We start from the raw sequence: 11,130 nt of genomic DNA on the forward strand, positions 1-11,130 counted from the left end.
CTGGCTCTCAAAATGAGATGATGCACAGGGCACAATCACAGCTATAGCAGAACTGCAGGTGACATATGTATGTGAACAAGAAATACCTTTCTCACTGCAAACTGCTGGGATCTTGGGGTTATCTGATTAGCTCCGTCTTACTCAGAGGAAGCTGGCTGGCCCATCACCCTTCAGTGGACATATATGTGATACATACAAAGAATGACAGGGATGGCTTGACCGACACACACCCTTAGAATGAGAGCTCCTGGCAGCAGCTTTGCCATTTCAAAAGAACCATGGATACACAACTATACAAATATGTAGTGCCAGCTGCTTCCCAAAGGAATTTGGGGCTGGCATGACACAATCGTCATGGCCATGCCCCCCATTCACCATATCTCCAGTTAGAATTCAATCGGCCAAAGGAGGACTCTGGACTCATCATCTGGAACACCCAGGCCACTCCTTAATTGCTGAATCCCTCTCGGTTGCAGACTTTGGTCCTATCCCTGGAGTCATGTGACCTTGACTCTCAATTCGGAGCGGTCATCCCCATGGGCCAGATTGTGTTCATATTTCTTGTGGTTGCTGCTCTGTCTGAAAACTCAGTTACTGAAAAATTTCTCCTAGAACAAATGAACTCTCTAGCTCAGTCTGAGAAACACTGGAGTCAATGGTCTGTAATAGAGGAATCTGAAAGCATTACCTAATCTGGACATAATTTTCCTCACCATTTCACAGGTGGGTACCATATCTACCGGCGACACACATCAACCGGATGCAGCAAATTAGGGCAGGAAAAAAAAAAAAAAAGATGTATTTCCAAGTGAAGTGCCAGGACAATTCAGGTAAGATGAACATGGTTAGAAGGTAAACCTGCCCCTGCTTATCAGTCTTTGTCCAGAGAGCAACGTGCATGCGACTTTAAGAGAAAAAATCCCAGAAAACTAATTAGATTTACAGTCCGTGAACACAGTCAAAATAAAAAGCTCAAATCTATTTTTTTTCTTACATAGCCTGAGGGCAATAGCCAAAAGAAATTACTATTAAGCGTGAGTAATGCAAAACAGATTGTGTGAATTTCAATCTGAGATGTGTGAATGTAATATACAACTGCAAATTAGGAAGCACCTTTTGAGTTTCAAAATAGGCTCAGTTCACAAGTGGAACAAATTCTACATCATAGACAACTTCAGGATGGGCTAAGACCAGATGTGGGCCTGGAAAAATGGAGGGAAATGTTGTAGCACTGAAAAGATATTGTGACTGGCAGCTGTATCATCATCCACAGCAGGTAAATAATAAAGCACTGAGAGGAATGCTTTTGCAAAGTCGGCATGGCTGCAGGACCTGCTGCGGTGGGGCAGTCACCCTCCCTCTTGAGAAAGCAAGCAAAGCAGTTTTATCAGGGACTCAATAAACAGAAATCGGCCGAGTGTGGTGGCTCATGCCTGTAACCCCAGCACTCTGGGAGGCCAAGGCATACAGATCACCCAAGGTCAGGAGTTCAAGACCAGCCTGGCCAATGCAGTGAAACCCCGTCTCTACAAAAATACAAAAATCAGCCAGGTGTGATGGCGGGTGCCTGTAATCCTAGCTACTCGGGAGGCTGAGGCGGAAGAATCGCTCGAACCAGGGAGGCAGAGGTTGCAGTGAGCTGAGATAGCACCACTGCACTCCAGCCTGGGCAACAGAGTTTTGTTTCCGTCTCAATACAAAACAACAGAAATCAATATAAGGCACCTTCAAGCTACAAACTCTGAAAGACAATTTAACTTTGTATGCATCCTGACCATGTCCACAGACTAGACAATGACTTTGCTTCAGATTACTGCTTAGGAGCTGATTTTGAACCCCAGCTCTGTCGTCATCTGCAGTGAATTCAGTTTTTCCTATCAGTGCTCTTCGGAACTGCTTTGCTTACAGGGTTCCAGTGAAGAAGGGAGATTTTTTTTTTTTTTTTTTGTAGGCTAAGGTTCTCATTTCCCATCGGGGATTTGAGCACCTACAACTTGCAAAACCCTGTGGAGGAGGCAACAAGAGTGCTTCTCGTCCTCACAGAGCTGTCCATCAACAGCTGTCAAAGAAGTCACGCTAAGGGGCAAATGTAACTATATAGTAAATCATCCAGAAGGTGGGGACCGTCACCCACCCCTGGGTTAATATTCCCTTCTTAGCCACCTGGCAAACTCCTCTGCTTGCTTCAGCACATGGCTGACCTCACCTCCTCCGTGAAGCCTTCTTTGTCCTTCTCCTCCTCCAGACCATTTCTCAGGTGCATGCTGTTATAACCACACACAGTATCCTAGGACTGCTTGCTTCATGGCTTTCTCTACCAGCACACAAGTTCCTTGAGGGCAGGAGTTGTGTCTCAAATTTGTTGGCATTCAGTAAGTTGGACTGATATATAGGTGTAAATAATAGGCCTATATAAGTATAAGATTCAAATTAGAATAGACTAAAATAAGTCCTGGCGAGTCTCCAGACTGCCTCCCTGTGTAATCTCCCATGGGCTGCACAGAAACTTTCATATGAAAGACCTTGGGAAAGTCCCCGTTATGGAACCTGAGACCCTCAGACATCATGTAATGCTTTTTCTTGTGAAAAGCAAATGAGACTAACAAATCATGACTCTAGTCTGCAATTCTTAAGAAAGTACACAACAATCTGTGTGATTTTCTCTAGAAGGTATGTTTCACAGCTGCAACACGAAAGACAATGTGTAATGTTTGTAAATTCCCTATTTGAAGTGCCTCTTTATTGAGAATTTATGCTTTGCTTCTATTGAAAATACAGAGAAATTTGATGATTAGTGTGCTAAATGAGGCAAGAGTTCTAATTCGGTGCTACCACCAACTTCCATTTTTTGGTTCGGGTATTAAAATAGGTGAGAACAGAACCTCTCTTCCGCCTTCTTCTCCCAACTTTGCTGGAAAAGGTGCCAAATAGCTCTCACAAGCCCTCAGCAAAACACCTCCATAGGCACAAGTCTACCACAGCCACTAGGTAAGCCATGCCAGTCACGAGGCTCAGAGCCTCCTGGATGACTGATGAATTCCACTTTCGGAAAAAGTCTCAAGGCAGTGTGGATATTGCCTAGATACAGCTCAGACTGTATTTCTCAGGAATTAAAAGGGAAGTGGAATATGTCTGTCCACTACGAGTGTCCTAAGACTTCTGTAACATTGCAATAAAGGTATCAGAGTATATAGTCTAGTTCAGGAAAGAGAGGGGCACCTAATTTTGGCAGACACCAAAACAGCCATTCACTGAGTCAAAAATGGCTCACTGAAAGTCAGACTAACCTGTTCATGACGACTGGCAAGCTTAGGCATATTACCCAGAAGGAGTGACAAAGAGCCAGGCTACACACCTGGACCCATATTACTTGCAGTGGGAGAAAAAAACCCACAAAAATAAAAAGAGCTAACCTGTGATATGCTGGTAGACTAACTCTTCCAGGGGGATAGGGGATGGGTAAAGCCCTGGTGTAGTGTTGGCCGATTTCCACGTGTGGATCCTCTCACCGTGGCTACACTTTCAGCTATCAATGGTGGAAAGTTTTGCAATATTCCTTAACGTTCCTTTGGCTTTGGGACAGCCTGGTACGTACCAGCCCTCGCACATCACTGCAGCTAACATTAAGGGTCTGTATGGTGCCGTGATAAGTACTTTAAATTCAGTATGTCATTTAATCTTCCCAACAGTCCTACAAAGGAAGGTCCTGTTATCTCCATTCTGAGGTGAGATAGATAACACAGCCACAGACAGGATAAGTAACTTGCCCAAAGTCACACAGCTTAGAAGTGGTAGAGCTGAGGATAAAATCGTTTTCTGACTGCAGAGCTGAAGTTCTCACACTACCCAAATACGTCTCATGATCCAAATGAGGCCTTGTTTTAAATAGCCAGTAAGTATCCAGTCAAATAGCAGGAACAGTGCTTTGGCCACAGGAGGCACAGTCCAAATAAGACCAACTATTTGTAGCTTCTGTCAACCTTCTTCAGGTGGTCACAGCAGAACACATAAGAACTCCTTTCCCTTGAAAACTCGATCCTCTCCTTCCTTGATTCTTCCTTGCAGTCTGACTCTCAGACCTTATCGCTTTCCTGTTAGTGACTAAGAGTCTCTGTTCCTCTCTTGGTCCTCCCTTGAATGATTCCAGCCCCATGTCCTGTAACTGAAGAGCCCTATTCCTCTTCCAGGAACAAGGAGAGGTCACCAAGCAGCTGTGCTGCCCTGGGGAGCTGGCAGCTATCTAAATGTCCTATACTAGTACAAGAACCACAGTGACCTGGTCCTTCCCCAGGGGCTGTGTTTAACATCACTGGCACAGGGATCACTGCTGACTTTTTTAAAAAGAAGGAATGAACAGTGACATATTCATATCATATCTAGAAATCAGGAATCATCTTAAGACTGAGGAGAAATGAAAACTCAACAGAAATTAAGCGTGTCTTAAATATTTCAAGAACTATCATGTCTAGACTGATCAAATTCAAGAAAACCACCACTGGGACAGAGTTAGAATCCCCAGGCATTTGAGGTTCAGGGAGGCAGGCAGAGAGAGGACAGATGCCCAGTGCCTGACCCTGAGAACCTGACTGGTCAGGTTCAAACGATAAAGAGACTCGCAATGGCCTGTCAGGAACAGCATGGTGAAGGATGAGCCCCCGGGTGGCCAGGAAACCAGGCATGGCCACTGCTGCTCACCAGGCCACTTGTCAAATGTGTCACTGAGTAATCCGCACAGAGGAAGCTGGGAGAGGGCCAGGGCTGCAGCCAGTGGCACCCTGCAGTCCAGGAGAAGGTCTGAAATTACAAGCTGTCCACCATTAACAAGTAATGAAATCAATTTCCTGGGGCAGGTCCAGGAATTTTACAACATGAAACCAATTAGAAAATATCAGAATGTATCAGATATAATAAAGGCAAAGCTATTGTTTTTATTAAATTTTTGCTGTATGCACAGTAACAGGCTCATATACATATCTAGATAAAATGAAATGCTTATTTCCTATACTCTACAACTTTATTCTTTTTCCTAAAAGGGATGAGAAAATAATTACTATATGAAAGAAATCCATGTTACATGAAGAAAATTGATGTTGGGAAATATTTTTCCATTGTTACATGATTTTGTTGCCAAAAACACTGAGCCTCTTTTTAAAGAACTCTAATATGTGCAACTTAAAATAATTTTCCTGTTTTAAAATCTTCCAAATGAAGAGGTGCAGCAGGTTCTGCACATTCAACATAAAATGCAACCTTTCTTTTTTTTTTTTTTTTTTTTTTTTTTTTTGAGACGGAGTCTCACGCTGTTGCCCAGGCTGGAGTGCAGTGGCGCGATCTCGGCTCACTGCAAGCTCTGCCTCCCGGGTTCCCGCCATTCTCCTGCCTCAGCCTCCTGAGTAGCTGGGACTACAGGCGCCCGCCACCGCGCCCGGCTAATTTTTTGTATTTTTAGTAGAGACGGGGTTTCACTGTGGTCTCGATCTCCTGACCTTGTGATCCGCCCGCCTCGGCCTCCCAAAGTGCTGGGATTACAGGCTTGAGCCACCGCGCCCGGCCAAAATGCAACCTTTCAATTCATTTGCAATAACTGACTGACATCAAGAAAGATGCAAATAGCCAAATAAAAACTTCTGCATAGTGGGCATGATTTTAAACTGAAGCTCCTTACTTGAGATTGCAGCCAATGATCTGCTTCTTCCATTTGGATCTACACACCTTTGTGAAGTTACATTTTTAGCTGTAATGGTCATTATAACTAAGCATTGAAATAAAAAATAAAATCACTGTCCCTAAATTGTTATCCTAAGATTTAAAAAAATAAGAAAGTATATTTAACGTCATGGCTCTCAATGAAAATATTACTCATGTTTTTTGGAAGGATTTTATAGCAGTAAGGATTACTTTTCAGTGTCTTCATATGATAGTCTTTCATATTTCTACATTTTATGGATTTTTACAAATTATATAGAAATACTACTGTAATTTACAAGTATCCTTAAACTACCAACGTAGTAACAGTGTGTAACTCACACATTTACTGCTGGAGAGACACAGTTAATGCAGCCTGGAGAGCGCTGTCCTAGGTGAGAGAGAGAGTGACAGTGGTCAACACACTCCTTCCCTCTGTGTCAAATGAAATGGGGTCAACAGCTATGCCTGACTCTTATTTAGGCCAAGGGCTTTTGGAAGACAGAAGGGCAGACACTGATTTGATTTCTACAAATATTGCTTTAAAAAAATCTTTATAATTTTATATTTCTTTTACAAAGTAAATAATTATCATATGAAAAAATACAAAGTAAAAGGTAAAAGTCTCCCTTAATGCAAGAGGTTTTGCATTTTGATTTAAATAAAGACAATTTTAAGTGTTGGTTTTAAAAAGGAATGATCATGGAAGTTTTTTCCTAAAATACTAAGAGTTCATCTACGGCACAAACCAATGAAATATGTAAGAAATTAGTTTATATTTTGAAAAGTACAGAAAAGATGTTTTTATTGTCTAATAATCCCATACTAAACAACTCAGGGAAAAAGTTTCCACTAAAAATAGGAACTGATTATTTCTTGTGATGAACAAATATGTATTTCACACAATTCCCTAATGAGAACCAAGGAAATGGTGCCTTTCTTTTAACATGAATATTTCTGAATGCAGTTTCTAGCTGCCTTGAACAAACTCCCTTCTTTTGTTGCTACGTTTCTGCAAATCTCTTCCAGATCCACTGTGGCTTATGACATTCTATCCAATTAGTTGTCAGCATAGTTCCTTTTACCTTCACTGCAATGACCTTACTTTTGCTAAGATGATTTCATGCAATCAACCTGTTCAATTAAAGCTATACAAAAAGCTATTCTCAAAAACCTACTGCTAGGCAACAGAAACCTGTTAAACTAAATCTCAGGCAAAAAACATTTCTATATAGAGATGAGAACGATTGTAGCCACTTCACACAATAATTTATTAATATAAAATAAAAAATAAACTTTGTTAAAATTTGTAAGTATAGGTAAACACACAAAAGTAACTTAAATGAGTCTTTTCACATGTACGTATGTGTGACTATGTACTGTATGCATATTTAGCATACATGGTAGATCCCCAATAACTAGCTGACTTAGTTTAATATGTTTGCCCAGCCCACCTATGTCACCTTTGCTATGAATCTGAGAAGACGGTATGGAATGTCAGTGTTGTGTGTTTTCAGGAGAGCACAGTTATTGCAAACCCTTTGCAGTTAGTTGCTTTGAAGAGCAACAAATGAAGTGAACTCTTACGGTAAACGCAGAATCGTTTATTATCCTAAATTCACAACTAGGTTAGATTTTGAAATACGGGCTTTGTATTGTAAACCAAACTAAAACATTTCATCCACATTTATTTATCTTTAGGGGGAAAAGTTTTGATTGGAAAAAGGCTTTTAAGGGCTGACAAAATTCATGAGAAGAGTTCCTCAGGCTTCTTAGAATCTTAATTCTTAAGAAACAACTTTGATGAGTTCATTGTAAATGAATCAGAAACACATGGATTAAATTTCCCCTTAAACAAACACTTTAAAAAGGATTTAAAAATTAAAGGAAATATGTTTAGTAAAGTATATTTGAGAAATGTTACAAAACATATTTCGAAATGTTTGAAAAATAGCTTGAGGTATTTTACAAACCCCAAATGAAGTTCAATTCATCCACCTCTACGTAATAATTACTAACACTGGAGTTTAGGATTTTTGTTATGGAATACAGTAGTCATACCATGGTTACTTGTTTAAAAAACTATTTAAGATGTAGTGACAGGCGTTTTGAATATTCAGACAAGATTAGGGGCGTTCAGTTGGCGTGGCCATGGTCAGTATTTTGAACATTCAGAATTAACTTTGTTCTGGTGCTTCAAAGTTGGACAGTGAGCCCCCTCCATGACTTGGTGATGCTCCGATGACAAGTACACGTCCAGCTAAGGACTCTGAAGCTGTCACCCCGTCAGCAGAGGACTGCTGGAGGTTCCAGGAATAAACGTAACTGTTAGAGTGCTATGCCACCTAAGTTGTTGGCCTATGATTCATGGGAATTCTTAGAATGATCAGTTCATTTCATTAAGCGTTGCCCTTAAAAACAATAGGTATATATTTGCACTCTGATAGAGCAAACAGGAGCCAATAGTGTCCAATTCATTTAAATCCCACAAGAGCCCTCTTTTCTTGCCTTATCAACATAGATTCTGAAACAGAACCTATCACAATAGTCTACCTAAAAAATCAGACCAAAAAAGCAGTAAGAGAAAGGGAAGATTAAAAAGTGATTCATAACCTCAGAAAAATGGGTGAATGCAACATTTTAAAAATTGAGTGCTTTTTGTGTGTTTTTAACATTGTTGAGAGTAAGCTTAGAATATGGCAAAGGAATGGGTTCTGAAACTAAATTGACCTAGGTTCCTATCCTTCTTCACTTCTTAGGAGCCATTCAACTAGAGCAAGTCACTCTATAAGCCTCAGTTTTCTCTTCTGAAGAAAAAGAATAAGAATAAATATATCTTTTAGGGCTAATGTATGAATTTAGTAAATAAAAGTATCTAGCACACAGTAAACATTATGTTAGTTCCAATCCTATGATGTCAACTTATCTTACATTTCTTATTTTTAACCATCATCAGCTCGGGTAATTGTCTGTATTGGTACCTGCTGCAATCTTAAAGGTCCTTAATAAATGTTTTGCCATCTGACTTTTTTTTTTTTTTTTTTTTTTTGAGACGGAGTCTCGCTCTGTCACCCAGGCTGGAGTACAATGGCCAGATCTCAGCTCACTGCAAGCTCCGCCTCCCGGGTTCACCCCATTCTCCTGCCTCAGTCTCCCGAGTAGCTGGGACTACAGGCGCCCGCCACCACGCCCGGCTAATTTTTTGTATTTTTAGTAGAGACGGGGTTTCACCGTGTTAGCCTTGATCTCCTGACCTCGTGATCCGCCCGCCTCGGCCTCCCAAAGTGCTGGGATTACAGGCTTGAGCCACTGCGCCCGGCCGACTTGCTTTCTTTAAGCCTTGTCTGCAGCACTCTTCAAGATCAGAAACGGATATAAGTTCTGCTTCCAGGTCAGAATACGATCTTGAACATATATTTTTAAATTTTCATGAGTTCAACTCTTCACCTGTAAGATGAGGGGACCAAGTCATTTGCTCTTAATTTCAGCTCTCAATGCTGTAGGTTGCTGGTGAGTCTCTCAAAACTTACAGGGGAGGTCTTAAGAAGATATCAGAATAGGTAAAACTAGGAAAGAGTTGCCCATCAAGCTTTTCTGAGTGTAAAAAGGATAAGAAGTAACCACAGAGCACATGTTTTCTCTCCCCTGATCCCTTTCTGCCCTGTTCTGGGTGTAGCAGGAGCCAGAGGAATGCCCAGGTGAAGCCCCACGTCTGCCTGGCCAGGTGCAGTTGAAGTGGTGACATCCAGCCAGGGAGGGGGAGGAGCACCTGAGACCAGCCTCCAGCCTTGGGGCATCTGTTGTTGGAACCGGCCAGGTGAGACTTGCGCCTACCCTGCCTTTCTGCTTATCATTAGAAAGGTAGCAGCTGATGCTGGGAAGGGACGAAGCCAGGCAATGCTTCTATCTTCCCTCACGATTTCTAGTTAAACTCCTGGCATCTCTGGGCAAACACTCCAACACTGCACCATGCTCTGCCATGGGAGCCAGGTCAGTCACAGGTGGCACTGGTCATATGCACTGGAGAAAGGACTGCAGGGAGAATGGGAGGGCTCTAGCCACAAATGTCTCCTGTCTTGGTCCCACTTAACCTAATTCTTTTTCTTTATACCGCCCAAGAGATCGACACCTCCCTCATGGTCATAGGAAGAAAACCGGCTGGGGCCATGGAATTAAATTGTTGCTAGCTCCCTTCCAGTTGTAAATATTACACAACTGCATGGCACCATAATTATGCAAAAATATCTCCTTCACACTTGGTCCATCAGGAGCACTTCTGGGATCCAAAGATAAAGCTAAAAAGGCCACGGAGAGCCCAGAGAAACGACACACAGCATTAGAGCCCAAGAATAGACCTCCCCACCACTCCTCATCCCTAAACTGCAGTACTCATTCACACATGATGCTAACAAGCCTAACAACTATTTCTCTAGGTTCACTGAAGACTGGAACAGGACATCGGAAGAGGAAGAAAGGCCGGTAAGAGACCAGTGGAAATGTTATAAAAGCAAACATGAAAACTCAACGACCAGTCAGTGAGACAGGTTTAAAAAAAAAAAAAAAAAAAAAAAAAAAAGGCCCTCCTACCCCTCCACTAATTGCAGAGAGTGGCATAAAACAAGGGACTGACCTCATAACTCTGAATCCTGAAGAAAAGGGTAAGTTCCAATTCTTCAGTTTACAAACTGAAGGAACAAATGTGATACGGTTTAGCAAAGTTTCAAATTGATAAGGGCATGAAAAAATGTTCCACATCATCTGGAAACTGCAATGGAAACAACGAGGTACCGTTACACACCTATCAGTGAACCTAGTGAACCAGCTGTTAGGCTTGTTAGCATCATTATTGCTCTTAGAATGGCAAAACCCAAACTACCGACAACATCAAATGCTGGCGAGGATGTGGAGCAACAGAAACCTTTATTCATTGCAAGTGGGAATATATAACGGTACAGCCACTTTGGAAGATAGCCTGCTATCTTATAAATAGTATGTATAGTTTCTTATAAACTATAAACTTATAAAAATATGTATAGTTTCTTATAAAACTATACATACTCTTACCATACGTTCCGGCAATCACATCCATAATTACTCAAGTAAACTGAAAACTTATGTGCTTGCAAAAATCTGCACATGAACGTTTAGAGCAGCTTTACTCATAATTGCTAAAATTTGGATGCAAACAAGATGTCCTTGAGTAGGTGGATGGATAAACAAATTGTGGTACATCCAGACAACGGAGTACTATTCAGTGCTAAAAAGAAATGAACTATCGTGCTACAGGAAGACATGGAGGAACCTTAAATGCATACTGCTAAGTAAAAGCAGCCTGTCTAAAACGGCTACATCCTATACGATTCCAACTATATGACATTCTGGAAAAGACAAAACTAGAGAGTCGGTAAAAAGCTCAGTGTTGCCAGGAATTGGGAGGCGAGGGAA

General features: G+C 41.5%; 1 protein-coding gene and 1 long non-coding RNA gene across 5 annotated transcripts in view; both read right to left on the bottom strand.

The window, feature by feature from the left end:
* Positions 1 to 11,130, bottom strand: part of KATNAL1 (katanin catalytic subunit A1 like 1) — a 296,001-nt gene that overhangs the window by 186,403 nt on the left and 98,468 nt on the right. Inside the window, exon 11 of one of the 4 annotated variants that reach the window (XR_013407609.1) lies at positions 6,933 to 8,826. The exons of the other annotated variants lie outside the window; for them this stretch is intronic. The gene's annotated coding sequence lies outside the window, so the exon portion shown is untranslated. Of the gene's footprint in view, positions 1 to 6,932; positions 8,827 to 11,130 lie in introns of those variants that run through there. 4 annotated transcript variants of the gene reach the window in all.
* Positions 1,930 to 10,577, bottom strand: LOC144336231 (uncharacterized). Its single transcript, XR_013407848.1, has 3 exons — positions 10,316 to 10,577; positions 5,564 to 9,132; positions 1,930 to 5,250 (listed from the first exon to the last, which is right to left on the bottom strand). It is a non-coding gene; the product is annotated as an uncharacterized LOC144336231 (long non-coding RNA).

Source organism: Macaca mulatta, chromosome 17 (genome assembly GCF_049350105.2).
Source record: "Macaca mulatta isolate MMU2019108-1 chromosome 17, T2T-MMU8v2.0, whole genome shotgun sequence".
Lineage (NCBI taxonomy): Eukaryota > Metazoa > Chordata > Mammalia > Primates > Cercopithecidae > Macaca > Macaca mulatta.